Source organism: Sminthopsis crassicaudata, chromosome 5, assembly GCF_048593235.1.
Source record: "Sminthopsis crassicaudata isolate SCR6 chromosome 5, ASM4859323v1, whole genome shotgun sequence".
In the NCBI taxonomy this organism is placed as follows: Eukaryota; Metazoa; Chordata; class Mammalia; order Dasyuromorphia; family Dasyuridae; genus Sminthopsis; species Sminthopsis crassicaudata.
Genome location: NC_133621.1, coordinates 172422416 through 172439527, shown reverse-complemented (window position 1 = coordinate 172439527; position 17112 = coordinate 172422416). Strand labels below are relative to the sequence as shown.

The window sequence follows — 17112 nt, the reverse complement described above, 5'->3', positions numbered from 1 at the left end:
ACAGTCAGGGGGGTAATCTGCTGAGCCTAGATTGCATTATAAGGAGCTTGGGGAAAGGAGCTGGGATAGGGAACCAGAGCTGGAGAATTTATTGTAAGGCTCTTAAGCGATGTGCTGGGTGCAAGTGGGTGGTTTACTAGATTTGCTATAAAACACCCAAAAGCAAACACAAAAGCAAAAGGCAAATTGTAAACCACTGAGCTCCAGAAGAACCCACGATTTCCCAGCACCAGAAGTCAGTCAGCACAACTGCTCCAGGGCAAATTAAAGTGGCTGTTTTTTCTCTTAAAAGCAAACCTCAAAATTCTTTAAAAAGAAAATGAGCAACAAAGCAAAAAGTACTCTGACCATAGACAGCTTTTATGGAGAGAGACAGAACAGACTTCAAACCCTGAGGTTCCTAAAGACAAATCAAATCCAGATGAAGCCCCAAAGGATGATATGAGCTGGTTCCCATTTCACAAGGCTTTCTTGGAAAATCTTAAAAGAGGATCTTAAAAGAGAGCTAGAAGAAAAATGGGGAAAGGAAATGAGATCTTTGCAATAGCGTATAGAAAAGAAAAAACAGAAATTATCTGAAGAAAACTTTAAAATTAGATATGATGAAATGGGGAAAAGTATAAAATCCCCTACAAAATAGATTTGATGAAATGGAAAAACATATAGCTCCTTACAAATAGATATAAAAAAGAAATGAATTAGTTGAAAAACAGAATCTGTAAAATGGAAAAAAAATGCAATGAACAAAACAACTCATTTAAAAATTCAATTGGCCAAATACAAAAGAAGCTAAAAAATAACTGAAGAAAATAATACACTAAAAATTATAGAACTCAAGAGAAGCCTAAAAAGGTAAAAAGAAATTTCTGTTATGGGTATACATAGAGAGTACATGTATAATGTGATTTTACTGTTATAATATACAAAAGAAACTAGAGGTGGAAAGGGGATTGTAATAGAAAAAAGGAGAAAGTGGAGATAAAATGAGGGAAATTACATCTCAGGAAGGGACAAAGAAAACAATTGTGGGGGAAAAGAGAGGGTGACAAATATTGTCCTACTCTCATCAGATTTGTCCCAAAGAAAGAATATTAAATATATTTTGGTTTCACCAAGAAACATATTTCATCTTATAGAAAAGTGGGAGGGGAAAGGAAAAAAGGGGATGGGTAGGCTAAATAGAAAGGAAAAGAGAAATAGTAGGGGAAAGGTAAAAGAAAGGAGGAAGATCTCTAAAGGGGGAGGACTATTTAAGGCAAGTAATGCTCATAAGTAAAATACTAAAACAGAGGGAAAGGGGAAAAGGAAAGAAAAAATTATAATTGGGGTTAATAAGATGGCAGGAAATATAGAATTAGTAGTTTTAAATATAAATATAAATGGGGTAAACTCTCCCATAAAATGTAAGCTGATAGCAGACTGGATTAAAAGCCAGAATCCTACAGTATGTTGTTTACAAGGACCACATTTAAAACAGAGGGATAAATACAGAGTAAAAGTAAAAAGGTGGAGCAGAATCTCTTATGCTTCAAATGAAGTAAAAAAAAAAAAAAAAAAAAAAAGCAGGAGTAGCCATCCTGATTTCAGATCAAGCAAAAGTAAAAATTAATCTAATTAAAAGAGATAAGGAAGGAAACCATATCTTGCTAGATAATGAAGCAATATCAATATTAAACATAAATGCACCAAGTGGTATAGCATCTAAATTCCTAAAGAAGAAGTTAAGAGAGTTCAAGAAAAAATAGACCACAAAACTATAATAGTGGGAGATCTCGGGGCAGCTAGGTGGCGCAATGCCACCAGCCTTGAATTCAGGAGGACCCAAGTTCAAATCTGGTCTCAGACACTTAACACTTCCTAGTTGTGTGACCCTGGGCAAGTCACTTAACCCCAGCCTCAGGGAAAAAAAAAATAGTGGGAGATCTCAACCTTGCTCTCTCAGAACTAGATAGCAGTTCAAAAACTGACCATATATTAGGACATAAATCCCTTAAAATAAAATGTAGAAAGGCAAAAATAGTAAATGCATTTTTTCAGATCATGATGAAATAAAAATTACATTCAATAAAGGGCCAGTGGAAAATAGACCAAAAAGAAATTGGAAACTAAATAATCTTATCCTAGAGAATGAATGAGTGAAACAGAAAATCAAAGACACAATCTATAATTTCATCCAAGACTATGACAGTAATGAGACAACATACCAAAATGTGTGGGATGCAGCCAAAGTGGTAATAAGGCATACTTGAATAAAATAAAGAAAGAGAAGATCAATAAATTGGGCTTACAACTAAAAAAGCTAGAAAAAGAACAAATTTAAAACCCCCAATCAAATACCAAACTTGAAATTCTAAAAATAAAAGGAGAGATCAATAAAATTGAAACTTAAGAAAACTATTGAATCAATAATAAAACCAAGAGTTGATTTTATGAAAAAACTAATAAAATAGATAAAACTTTAGTTAATTTTATTAGAAAAAGGAAAGAGTAAAATCAAATTGTTATTCTCAAAAATGAAAAGGGAGACCTATACACCAATGAAGAGGAAATTAGAGCAATTATCAGGAGTTACTTTGCAAAGTCAGGAACTATATGAATACAACTACAAAACACTTTTGACACAAATAAAATCAGATCTAATAAGCTAGAAAAATATCAACTGCTCATGGGTAGGCTGAGCAAATATAATAAAAATGACAATACTACCTAAATGAATCTACTTATTTAACATTAAACGAGCAGTACAATTATCTGGGATAAGACCTGACAAGATATACACCTTTTATACTAATGCACAAGTTAATGTGTGCTGTGAAACCATCCCAGAGTGGCAAATCTTATTAGCTATGGCTCCAAATTTTACATGTGGGTCTCCATTAAAGATAACCAGACTATTACATAATTGGCGATGGATTCTTGAAGAAAAGGTTTCTAAAGTTCCTCTTAAAGGACCAACTATCTTTACAGATGCAGTCAAACATAATATTTGCGCGATATATTTTCATGACTTAACTATAAAGAGAGTAATCAGAAATCCTTTTTAGTCCACTCAGCAGAATGAATTGTATGCAATCATTCTAGCTCTTGCTTATTATCCAGGAGACATAAATATAATATCTGATTCGGCCTATTCAGTAGGTGTGGTACAAAGAATTGCCACAGCCCAAATAAAATTTGTATCCTCCAATATATATCAGCTCTTTAAGGAACTTCAAGAGCGAATGAGAAAGCATCCAGGTAAGATTTATATTTTGCTTGTTCACTCCCATAGTGGACTTCCAGGTCCTATTTTTGATGGTACTTCAAAGGCAGATAGCCTTCTAACCATGTTGGCCAGTACTCCTTTATTTCAAGAAGCACAAGAATCTCATTCTAAATATCATCAGGCTGCCCGAGCTTTACATTTACAATTTGGAATAACAAAAGAAGAAACTAGAAGCATAGTAAAAGCCTGTACAGCTTGCCTTCCTTTCCATGCTCCTGCACTCCCTCCAGGGAAGAACCCTCATGGTTTGAGACCTAATGAAATTTGGCAAATGGATGTGACCCATTATAATTCTTTTGGTCATCTTTTATCCATGTCGTGGTAGACACCTTTTCAGGATTCACATTTGCAATGCCAGCAGCAAAAGAGACAGCCTGAGTGATCACTGAATTCCTTATACAAGCATTTGCAATTATGGGTGTGCCACAAGCAATAAAAACAGACAATGGACCGGCATATACGTCTAAACATTTTACACACTTTTGTGCACAGTATAAGATTTTACATACCACAGGCATACCCTTTAATCCTCAAGGGCAGGGAATAGTAGAGAGAAGAAACAGAGATATTAAGACACTCCTCCAAAAACAAAAGAAAGGGGGAGCCACGAGTAACCCTAGAGAACTTCTAAATTTAGTTCTCTATACCATTAATTTTTAAATTTTTGACAAAGATGCACTGGCTCCAGCAGACAGGTTTTATAACCCACCGGAAGGGCAGTGTCCAGTGCAAGCAGCTCCACTGTCTTTAGATAATCACCAGGTGATGTGGAAAGACCCAGAAAGTGGTAAATGGAAAGGACCAGATAGGTTAACTGCTTGGGGGAGAGGGTTTGCTTGTATCTCCACAGATGGAGAAGGAATCAGATGGGTGCCAATGAGCCGTATTCACCTTGTCCATTGGAGAGAGACAGAGAACACCCTTGAAATGAAGAAGACCCAATTCCTGGAAAAACTGAAAAAGAATTTTTAAAATCAAATAAGAAAGGTAGAGGAAAAATTGAGAAGAGAAATAAGAGGGATGCAAGAAAATAATGGGGGGGGGGAGAAGTCAATACCCTGGAGAAGGAGGTACCAAAAAAAAAAAAAAAAAAAAGAACAAAAATGCAATAAAAATAGGAATGCCTTATAAAGCAGAATTGGCCAAATAAGGAAAGAAAGGTACAAAAATTCACTGAAGAAAATAGGTCTTTAAAAAGTAGAATTAGCCAAGTAGAAAAGGGGTACAAACGCTGACTGAAGAAAATAATTTCTTTTTTATTATTATTAAATCTTTTTATTGTCAAAACATATACATAAATAATTTTCAACCTTCACCCTTGAAAAACCTTGTGCTCTAATTTTTTACCCTCCTATCCTTTCACGCCTTCCCCTAGATGGCAAGTAATCCAATATATGTTAAACATGTGTAATTCTTCTATACATATTTCCACAATTATCATGCTGCATAAGAAAAATCAAATCAAAAAGGAAAAAAATGAGAAAGAAAACAAAATGCAAGCAAATAACAACAGGAGTGAAAATACTATGTAGTGATCCTCATTCAGTTCCCACACTCCTCTCTCTGGGTTCAGATGGCTCTCTTCATCACAAGACCATTGGAACTTGTGCTACCAGGAATTGTTAAAATACACGAGAGCGACCTGACAGTGGAAGCTGGAGATCCAACCCAGACCTGCAGAATGGATCTCCTCTTGTGAGAGGATGATACAAGGAGACTGAGAAGCAGTTGCTGTTCTCTGACCTCACTGATGGAGAGGCCATTGTGTTGTCTGACCTCTCTTCTCTTCCTTCTGCCTCCAATTTATCTCATTCCCAGTCTGCAACACCTGTGTCAGCAAAGGTTGCCCTATAACTCCTTCAGATGTTATGATTCACAGCTTTGGAGGCTCTCAGAGAATTGACCTGTCCCTTTAACAGGAACTAACCCGAATCATCTCATTTTTGAAAAGAGTTGCATCCATCAGAACTGATCATTATATATCTTGTATGTGCAAGAATGTTTGTGGCAGCCCTCTTTGTGGTGGCCAAATTGTGGTACATGAATATTATGGAATATTATTGTTCTGTAAGAAATGACCAACAGGATGATTTCAGAAAGACCTGGAGAGACTTACAGGAACTGATGCTGAGTGAAATGAGCAGGACCAGGAGATCATTGTATACGTCAACAAAAATACCATATGATGATCAATTCTGATGGACATGGCCCTCTTCAACAATGAGATGAAACAAATCAGTTCCAATAGAACAGTAATGAATTAAACCAGCTACTCCCAGCAAAAGAACTCAGGGAAATGAGTGTGAACCACTACATAGAATTCCCAATCCCTCTATTTTTGTCCACTTGCATTTTTTATTTTCTTCACAGGTTAATTGTACACTATTTCAAAGTCCGACTCTTCTTGTGCAGCAAAATAACTGTATGGACATGTATACATATATTATATTTAACATGTACTTTAACATATTTAACATGTATTGGTCTACCTGCCATCTGGGGGAGAGTGTGGGGGGAAAAAGGGGAAAAATTGAAACAAAAGGTTTTGCAACTATCAATGCTGAAAAATTACCCCATGCATATATCTTGTAAATAAAAAGCTATAATAAAAATAAAAATAGAACATTTCTCATTTAAGGGGCAGCTAGGTGGTGCAATGGATAGAGTACCAGCCCTGAAGTCAGGAGAACCTGAGTTCAAATATGATTTCAGACACTTAACACTTCCTAACTGTGTGACTCTGGGCAAGTCACTTAACCCCAATTGCCTTAGGAAAAAAAAAATTATCATTTAAAAAAAAAAGTATCAAAGAAGAAAGAACCCAATCATAGAAACTTACTATGAGAATAAGGAAGACTGGGGTTCATCTTCAGAGAAGGACAGTGAAGTTAAAAAAGCCTGTTCTACACCAAAGAGTAAAGTTAAATGGCTCCCTGCCCAGAAAAGATTTTAAAAATCAAATGACAGAGGTTGAGGAAAAAATAAAAATCATCCAAATAAAACAAAAAGGTTATGAAAAAAATTAACCAAATAGAAAAGGAGATAGAGTCTTAAAGAAAAAAAATAATTCTTTGAAAATTAGAATTGAGCAAGGGGAAGCTTCTAAAACTATAAGAGACCAAGAAATAAAAAAATAAAATATAAAGAATTAAAAAAAAATAGAAAAGAAGGTGAACAGCTTATAAGAAAACAACAGATCTGGAGAACAGAATAAGAAGAGAAAATATAACGATAATTGGACTACCTGGAAGCTTGGACCAAAAAAAAAAAAAAAAGAACCTTGACAAAATAGTGCAAGAAATAATCCAAGTAAACTGTCCTAGAGAGATAGAACATGAAAGGAAAGTAGAAGAAAAAAATCCATCAATCATTACCTTAGATTTTTTGTGAAAAACACATGAGAATATTATTGCAAAATTTCAATGTCCCCTGATTAAAAAGAAAATTTTGCAACAAACAAAATTGCAAGCAATTCAAATATGCTAGAACTACAATTAGAATTGTACAGGATTTATGAACAACCACAATAAAAGACTGCAGGTCCTAGAATCATATATACTGGCAATCAAAGAATTTGGCCTGCAGTCAAAAATATCATATCCAGCAAAATTATCCATAATATTGAATGAAAAACATGGACACTGAACAAACCTGTAGATTTTCAAGATTTTCTTTCAACCAAACCTGAACTTAATAAAAATTTTAACATATAAGAGCCAATATCAAAGATTAATTTCAAGAAACTTAACATGGACAAATTGCTTATGGTTTTTACAAGGAAATGCATAACAAATGTTTAAGATTGACACCAGTAATTGGGTAGCTCAAAAGAAAGATTGGGGCAGAGTTGAAGATGATCTCACATTAGAAAGCAAAACTGTCTAGGAAAAAGGTAAAAATAGTAACTTATGTTATACAAACAAGGTACAGAGGAAGAATAGACACAGAGGCATTAGAGAGAGAAGAGCTAATAGTTTGAAAACCAACTCACATCAGGAATGGGTTAAATAGGCAATCCTACATATATACCATGAAGAGTACAATATCCTCCAAAATATATAAATAAGGGGAGAAGGAATAGGATAATAGAAGAATGTGAAGATGTATGGCAGTAGGACAAGATGTGTAGATTAATGGGCAAAGGATAAAGGATAAAGTGGTAGAAGGGTATGTAGAATTATGGTAGTGGGATAAGGTGTTTACATTAATTGCAAAGGGATAAAGTGGGTAGAAAGGTGGCATAGAATTAGTTGAGGTACAGAAAGGTATTTAGATTAACAGGAGTGGGATAAAGTGTGTAGATTAATGGCAACTGGATGAAGAAGGAAAAAAAAGGTGGGGTAAGAAGATAAGAGTGGGAGGAAGTTAAATAATAACTAAACACCAGTCCAGAAGTCAGGAGGATCTGAGTTCAAATCTGGAATCAGACACTTAACACTTCCTAGCTATGTGACCCTGGGCAAGTCACTTAACCCCAAATGACTCAGAAAAAAATAAAAGTAATAACTAAACAAGTTAAGGAGCAGAATTAAAGTAGAAGAATTAGCAAGGATAGGAAATAAAAGATATACATAAACACTACAAGTATCAGGAATAGATTTTTTTTTTTTAAGTAGGGCTAGTAATCATTGATCTTAAACAAAATCAAATTTAAAGATTCAATCAAGAGCAAAATTTACATATGTCAGCCATATTAATAATATTTTAGATGCATGTTTACATGTAACTGTGTACATATATATTTATGTGTGAGTACATATGATATGTGTATATGAAGAAATATGTATATATGTGGATGCATGACTTGGTGTAACTATATATGTGTGTGTATATATATACACACACATATAAATACATGTGTTATAAACACATATATTTAAATATATCTGTGCTTAACTGTGGCTTGGGAGAGGTGAGAGATTGAAAGGAGAAAAAAAGAATAAAGTAAAAAGTGCACAGCAGAGAACAAAAGAATAACCTACAATGAAGCAAAAAAAAAAAAAAGATGGACATTCATGAATGTAAGTTCTTCTATGATTATATATGCTTTCTTGAAATGGAAATTTATTGTTATATATTTTGAATCCTCTCTGATGTCCTGCTGGGCACATGAAAATATTTAGTTTTGTTTTCCTTTTCTAACTTTCTTTTCCTTTTCTTTTTTTTCTTCTTATTTTGTATTTAATTCGATGAAAAAAAATTATTAAACTGCCTAAAAGCCATATCAAAAAAAAGAAAGTAGACATTGTCTTCAAGTAATTATCAAGGAAAACTGTCCTGGTATTCCCGAACCAGGAAGTGAAATGGAAATTGAAAGAATCTACTGATCATTTCCTGAAAGAGAGCCCAAAATGAAAACTTCCAGGAACATTATGTAGAAATATTACAGAACTCCCACATCAAGGAGAAAATATTGTAAACAGCCAGGAAAATTATTAAAATATTGTGGAGTCACAGTCAGGATAATGCAGGATATAACAGCTTTTACATAAAAGGATTAGAGAACTTGCAGTATGATATTCTAGAAAGCAAAAAAGGTAGGATTATAACCATGAATCACCTACCCAACAAAACTGAGCATAATCCTTCAGAGGAAAAATAGATGTTCAAGGTAAAAAGATGATTTTCAAGCATTCCAGATGAAAAGACCAGAGCTGAATAGAAAAGATGACTTTAAAATACAAAACTCAAGAGAAACACAAAAAAGGAAACAGAAAAGAGGCACTCAATAAGGTAAATTGTTTATATTTCCACATTGAAAGGTGACATTTGTAACTCCCAAGAATTTTATAATTATTAAGGCAATTAAAAGAAGTATACATAAGCAAAGGACATGGATGGAAGATGAAAATGCTGAGATATCTAAAAAGTAATAAAATTAAGAGGTGAGAAAGAAAAGCACTGGAAGAAAGGGAAAATAGGATAATTATCTCACACAAAACAAGGTACTTGAAAGTTTTTACAGAGGAAGGAAAGATGGGGGAGGTGGGGGGGAGAGGGCTTGAACCTTAACTCTCCTCAGAATTAGCTCAAAGAGGAAATGACATGTACATTAAGTAAGGCATAGAAATCTATCTTACCCTCCAGGAAAGCATGAGGAAAACAAGATGAGGGAAGGGGGTGGGGGTGGGATCATAAGAGGAAAGATAAATTGGGAGAGAAGGCAATCAGAAGCAACACATTTTTGAGGATGGACAGAGTAAAAGGTGAGATTGTAGAATAAACAGGTAGAAAATGGGATGAAGGAAAATAACAGTAATTATAACTGTGAAAAGATGTTTACAAGTTTCTCTGTTAAAGGCCTTATTTCTCAAATATATAAAGAATGGAGTCAAATTTGTAAGAATACAAGTCATGCCCAAATCAATAATATCAATCAATCCCACATCAATAATGGTCAAAGGATATGAGCAGGCAATTTTCAGATGAAGTAATCAAACTATCAATAATCATATAAAAATATGTTCCAAATCACTATTAATTAGAGAAATGCAAATTAAAAGAACTATAAGGTACCATCTCATATCTATCAGATTGACTGATATGATAGGAAAAAAAGACAACTTTTGGAGGTGATATGGAAAAATTCAGATATTAATGCACTGTTAGTAGAGTAGTAAATTGATTCAACCATTCTATAGAACAATTTGGAATTATGCTTAAAGAGTTATAAAATCATGCATATATAACTTTTGCCCCAGCAATACCACTACTAGGTCTGTATCACAGAGATTAAAAAAAAAAAAAACCCAAGAAGGAAAAGAACCTATACAAACAAAAATATTATGAATATTTTATACCTGTTGTAAGCAGTTCTTTTTGTGGTGGTCAAAAATTTGAAAGTGAAGGATGCCCATCCACTGGGGGAATGGCTGAACAAGTTGTGGTAAATTATTGTAATAGAATAGCATATTATAAGAAATGATGAGCAGGATGCTCTCAGAAAAACCTGGAAAGATGTACATAAGCTGGTAAAAAGTGAAGTGATCAGAACCAGAACTTTGTACATAATAACAGCAATATTGTACAATGATCAATTGTGAATGATTTGGTTATTCAACAATAAAATTATTCAAGACAATTTCAAAGAACTTATGATGAAAAATGGTATTCATCTCCAAAGAAAGAATTGATGGAATATAAATACAGATCAAAGCACAATTCTTTAATTTTTGTTTTTCACGGTTTTCTTTTTTGGTCTATGATTTCTTTCATAACAGCAAATTATGGAAATATGTTTTGCATTACAATACATATATAACATATCAGCCTGCCTTCTCAGTAAGAGTAAACAGGTGAAGAGAGAGAATTTGAAACTCAAATTTAAAAAAAATTAATTGCTTTTATATGTAATTGAGAAAAATTAGATAAATTTTCAAAGCATCAAATATCATCCATTTTGAGAATGACAATGTAGGAGAGAGGTTCTATTTATTATTCATGTATATTGTGAGGAAACTGAAACAACAAGAAATTAAGTGAATTGCCCAGAATCACAGAGTTAAGGTTAACTATGAACTCAGTTCCTCCTGCCTCCAAGCTCAGTGTTCTATTCACAGTACCATATGTACTTGCCTTTAAACAAAGTTTCTTATGTTACCCTCACTTCAAATGTCTTTTTGAAACAAATCCCAAGGTACTTAACAAAATTCAAAATGTTTTGTTTGATCATTTTTAATGGAGATGATTTTTCATTAATGTCTCCCAATTGTCAGGTATTTTTAGAAGCAATAAATTCAGCTATGATTGCAAAGAGTATGCATAGTCTAACATAAGCATATGTAGGAAGTAGATGGCATAAAGCCTAAAATTTCATGCATAATAATGTAATTGGACACGAAATTATGACACAATGAAAAATATATGCCCTCTGGCAAATCATCATCTAGAATCTAAAGAACAAATGTAAGTTATTTAGATTTTTTGTTTCAGGGCTCAGTTTTTTAAAGGGCACAGATCCAATAAACATTGCTCCATTTATCTGATATTAGTCAAGAGTTCTTTGATGTATCTGAATTATGATTAAATTGCAACATAATTGTTTCACCTAACTATCCATGCTGTTCTTTTTTACAAAACATATATTTTTCTTGCTCTTTTCCTAATAAATATATGTAATCCATAACTCTTATGAATTATATAATTTATGATTCTTAATAAACAAAAGATAATTAAGTACTAAGGATGGAGTAATCTACATAAAATTAAAAATGGATGTGTTTTTTTAAACAAACTAAGACCTGAAAATAATAATATATGAAGAAACAACTGATAATGGCAATAAAGATTTATTAAATGTTTAACAATCAAAATAAAAATTCAACAGTGGAAAAATATCTTCTGTTTATGTGATTCACCTGGCATACTGAGAATTTATAAAAGAAGCTGTTGATTTGACTGTTATTTCTGAGACTCTCAAATATACTCCTGAAGAGAAAGGTGTACTCTCAGTTCCTCTTGTTGGTTTCACAGGCTAAGCTATACCTGGATCATCATATAACCATAGAATTGTAATTTCATTGAATCAATCACAATCCTGAAGGATGGGAAGGCTATGTACTATACACAGCCACAGAGTGAAATGCCTGTGGGAAGAAGAAATAGACATACCATAATTTCTCATTTTTTTACTCTCTTTCTTGAATACCTTCCTAGTGGATCAACACACCAGATGAACACACAGACACACAGATCATTCATGAAAGCCAAGTCTCTGAGTAATTCACGAAGTTTATCTTTCTTTCCTTGCTGTAGTCTTACTTGAGACACATTCTTTTCTCACTGGTAAATCAATCTGCCTAAAGGTCATATAGCAAGACTTAAGATTACATCTAGAATGGATATTACCAATTATCTGGTTAAACAATTCTATTTTAAAAGTATTTAAAATGAAACCCAAGATAGTGAAATTATTAAATAGTAAATTTAGATCAAGGATTTGAATGAGTATTCTGACTATTGACAGCTTAGTAACACAGTAGATACAGTACTAGGTCTGCAATCAAGAAGACTCACCTTTCTGAATTCAAATCCAGTTTCACTCATTTCCTAGCTATGTTATCTTGGGCAAGTTATTTACTTTGCCTGCCTCAGTTTTCTCATCTGTAAAATGAGGTGGAGAACGAAATGGCAAACCACTTCAGGATCTTTGCCCAGAAAACCCCAAATGGAGTTACAAAAAGTCATGACTGAAACAACTGAACAACAGGAAAAATTCTCACTCTCAAGGTTAAGTCTAGAGCTGGCTACTATTTGACAGTATTGATCATCTCTGCATCTCTGGGTTTTTATGACACTTTTCTCTCAGTTTTTTTCTAATTATATGATAAGTCATTCCCATTCTTTTAATAGACTTTTTCCATATTAAACTTACTAACCGTAGATATCCCCCAAGGCACTGTTCTAAGTCATGAAACTTTTCATTTATTTCTATTCAATCTCTCTTGGTGAGCTCATTGATTCTTATGGGCTTAATTATTGTCTTTTTGTAGATGATTCCCAGATCTCTATATCCACCATTAGTCTCTCTACTAGATATAGAATCACATCACCTAATCCTAGTGCTTATTGGACATTTTGAAATGGATGTTCCCTAGGCTTCTCAAACTCAATATGCCTAAAATAGAACTTTTATCTTTTCTCCATACCCTACCATCTTCTAAATTTCCCTATTACTATTGTGATTATATTCTTCATTTATCCAGGTTCACAACTTCAGTGTCATTTTCAACTCCCCCATATATCCTATCAGTTACCCAATCTTGTCATTTCAACCTTCACAGTATTTCTCCCATATGTCCCTTTCCTACCTTTACTTTCACTTTATTTCCCTCAGTACATTCTACAATACAATCACATCAGTCTACTGTTGTTCCTCGAACACAAAACTCTTATCTTCTATACTTTTTCTGTTAGCTGACTCCCATGCCTGGAAGGCTTAGAATCTTACCTGGTTTCCTTCAAGACTCAAATAAAATACCAATTTCTGTAGGAAGCTTTATTCAATTCTCCCAAATTTTAGAACATCCCTCTCTAAGCTGATCTTCCATCTATTCTATATATATTATCTGATATTATTCATATTATTATTCATATTTTTGTCTCCCCAATTAGAATTAAGTTGTTGTTTTTGTTCCAGTGCTTAATAAATTCTCCTTGATGATGATGATACCCCCAGAAATGAGAAGTACTCTCTTTACTTATCTAAGCCAAATATTACATGTATGCTTTAGAATCACAAGTAATTATTCTGAAAGACATTTTAGCTGCTAATTAATCTTACTTGATCCTTCCAGAATTCTCTAGTTATTATATCAGTAAGTATATCCTTAAGATCTGAATTCATATTTATCTCAAACCTACTATTGTCCATATAGGAAAATGGTCAAGGTCTCTGGTAAAATCTCCTAACCAATCCAGGGGAATGGAAATTACATATTAATTTCTATCTGTAGTTCTATGAATTATACCCCTCCCAATATATCAAATAATAATATCTGCTGGTTCAAATATATTTACCCAGTCTTGGTTTCTACAGAATCTAAACTTTAAAAGATAAAATCCACAAAATTGATTTTCACATCAGGTAAATGAATCACTTGAAGAAAAAAAATATTTTTAAGTTCAAGAATCAAGAAGTTTTTGGATTATTCTTCCATTAATTGCATATCATGACCCATCTATAAGTTGACATATGGGTTATTGTGGAATTTAATTATTCTTAAATGTAGTCAAATCACAACATGAGCCGCTCTCAATTTATCAGGATGATTTTGACAACAAAAATATAGTACTTTAGCAGGTCCATCTAGAGATTTTTTTCATTCATTAATTCAACAAGTATTTGGTTAGCATTTTCTATGTATAAGACACCAAACTAGGGTTCCAAAACAAAGAGTAAATATTACCCTCAAGGAGATTATATTCTTCTTAGGAGAGATGACATTTAAAGACATGAATAAATATAATATAATTTGAGGAGAAAGTGTTCTGTGATGAAAAATCTTTCTATAGGAGAATCAAGGAAGAGAAGAAAGGGAGCAAAAACATCTAAGCTTGAAATAGAGTTCAATTGCACACTTTATCAATCCCATTGCAAAGCCTGAAACACCCCAACCTCAAAAATCAAGCCCATAACTCCAGTATGACAGACCACTGAATTGCTAGTGCTAAATCAGAAAACTAAAGTACTGAAGGAATAGGACCAGACATACAGGGACCAAACATCATGTATAAGGGTTATGTGATATTTTACTAAGCCTGAAGGAAACAGTTCAGGCAATCAATTGGAGCCAGTTCTGTCCCCCCCCAAAAAAATCACTTGTGACAGAAATCTAGGCTGGTAAATCCTGCATTGCCCAGTGTCAGAGAAGACTGAATCACTCTGACACTCAGACCCCAAAGAAAATATCATCAGAAAAGACACTCAGAACATATGAAATAGGGGAAAATAAGCAAAAACAAAAAAATCCTAGAAATTACCAAAAATCTGAGATAGAAGAAAATTCAATGACTGAATATAAACAGATAAACAAGTAGGCAAAATATTAACAGAAGGAAATCTGTCCTACAGATCTAAAAACTAAGTTCAGGCATCTAAAAATAACAAAAGAAAATGATCCAATACTTAGTGGAACAGAGGACTCTGTAGAATTTTAGGAGAACATGGAACTGCAACACATTGTTCCTAAGTGATTTAAAAGAGAAGTGATAATTGTGACAGCAGAATTTATGGCACACATAACAAACGTAATAGGTAAAATAGAAAAATTTTGATGGCAAGTCTTATCTAAAAAACAATAGAGATTAATGATAGAATGAGAAGGCAAATACACAGAAATGAACAATCTAGAAAATTATTACTACTACTACTAATAACATTCAAAAATATGCAAACAGGGAATCTAGGTAGTAAGTGTAGTGAATAGAGCACCAGTCCTGAAGTCAAGAGGGCCTGAGTTCAAATTTGGCCTGAGACACTTAATACTACCTAGGCTGTGTGACCCTGGGCAAATAACTTAACCCCAATTGCCTCAGCAAAAAAAAAAAAAAAATGCTTACTATACAGGCAAAAGATACTGATCTTGAAGATATGAGTACTAAAGATAACATAAAGATCATAAGTCTCCCAGAAGGATACAAGATTAAAAAAAATGCAGTACCAAAATGTAGGAAATAATACAAAAGGATTACACAAAATTTCTAAAGATAGAATATGAAAAAAACACTGAAATATATCATTGAAAGTCTCAAGAAAGCAAAGAGTACAAAATCCACAGATGAACACTGAATGCATAGGTTCTTTATTTTTTTGTTCTGCAGCTCATAGTGGAATATGGGAATGTGCTCAAGGAACAATCCATAAAATGCAATTCACTAACTCTCTACCTTTTCAACAGTAATCTCAGAAAATTTCCCTTTATATGAAGAAAAATTTCAAAAACTATCTGAAAGAACTATTGGCTATTAACACAGAATCTAAGAGTCTTTAAATCTCACCATTATATTGTGAGTTCCTTGAGAGCAGGGTCATTATTTTGCTTTTCTCTGTATCCCCATTGCTTAGTATAGAGCCTGGCACACAGTAAATACTTATGTTCATTAACTGGGTGACTGATATAGTAAAAAGAAGGCAAAGATCTGGATATTTATAGATTATTGAAATTAGAATTAGAAAATCAAAAATGAAATAGCACAACATTCTAAGAATATACTCTATCAAGATTGTTAGCCAGCAAATGAGTTTCTAGTATTGGATATATATATATATATATATATATATATATATATATATATATATATATATGGAGAGAGAAAGAAAGAGAGACAGAGAGAGACAGAGAGACAGAGACAGAAACAGAGATAGAGAGATTATCAGATTCCCATGGCAAAGAAAGAGTCTTCATTTACCTAACATAATTCTTCCACTCTGAGACATCTTAGAGTAAGGGAAGCTTGGCTTTTTCAACAGTTTATAGAGAAATAGAGTAGGAAACATGACCTAGACCATGAACTCCTTGAGTTCATGGGACTACCTTTAGTCATTCATTGTACCCCCAGTACTGAGCATAGTACTCAGCATTTAGTAGGTGCTTATTAACTTCTTATCGACTGATCAGATATTCAGGTGTAGCTGGATTATCTCATTGACTTATTTTGAAATCTGGTCCAGAAGTTATTTCTTCAGTTTAGGGAATTTCTGGGACTGAAATTCCTTTCTTCCATGGAAACAGATCAGCAAATCATATGTAATTTTTATTCTTAGAAAGCTGGTTGGGGCACAGAGAAGTTGACATTAATCTGTGATCTTACATATGTGTGTCAGAGGTAGGCCTCAAATGCAGGTTTCTCTGACTCCAAGGATTACCTTATGTCTACTACAACATATTTCTTCAGTATTTTTAAACTTACAATTATCAAATTCTTCTGTTACAAAATAGTATTTTGAACTATCATCAAAATATATATTTGAAAGAAAATATCAAAATATACAAAAATATAAATACTGAATAAGAACAATTCCCCAAAAGCCTGAGAATTGAGGTTAAAATCTAATAATGCATCTAATTTATTCATAGATTTCAAAATATCATACATGCTGAATCAGAGAACTGATCACATTTATATATGTGCAATATCTATAATATGCAAAACATCATGATGTACAAGAGTTATATGTCATTCAAACCTTACATTTAAAAACAGAGTAGGACCAACTGAATTATAAATAACAAAAATATTATTACTCAAAATATCTGGTCTGAAAAAAGATATTAGTTATTAGGTAATATAACTAATTTTAATAGTTTAGCATAACTGAGCAATTACTATCCTCTGAGAGTCACTTT

The 17112-nt window shown here is 33.2% G+C and overlaps 1 protein-coding gene across 2 annotated transcripts in view; it reads right to left on the bottom strand.

Annotated features, from left to right (window-relative positions):
• ITPR2 (inositol 1,4,5-trisphosphate receptor type 2) overlaps positions 1 to 17112 on the bottom strand; it is a 507042-nt gene that overhangs the window by 197232 nt on the left and 292698 nt on the right. The window lies entirely within an intron of this gene.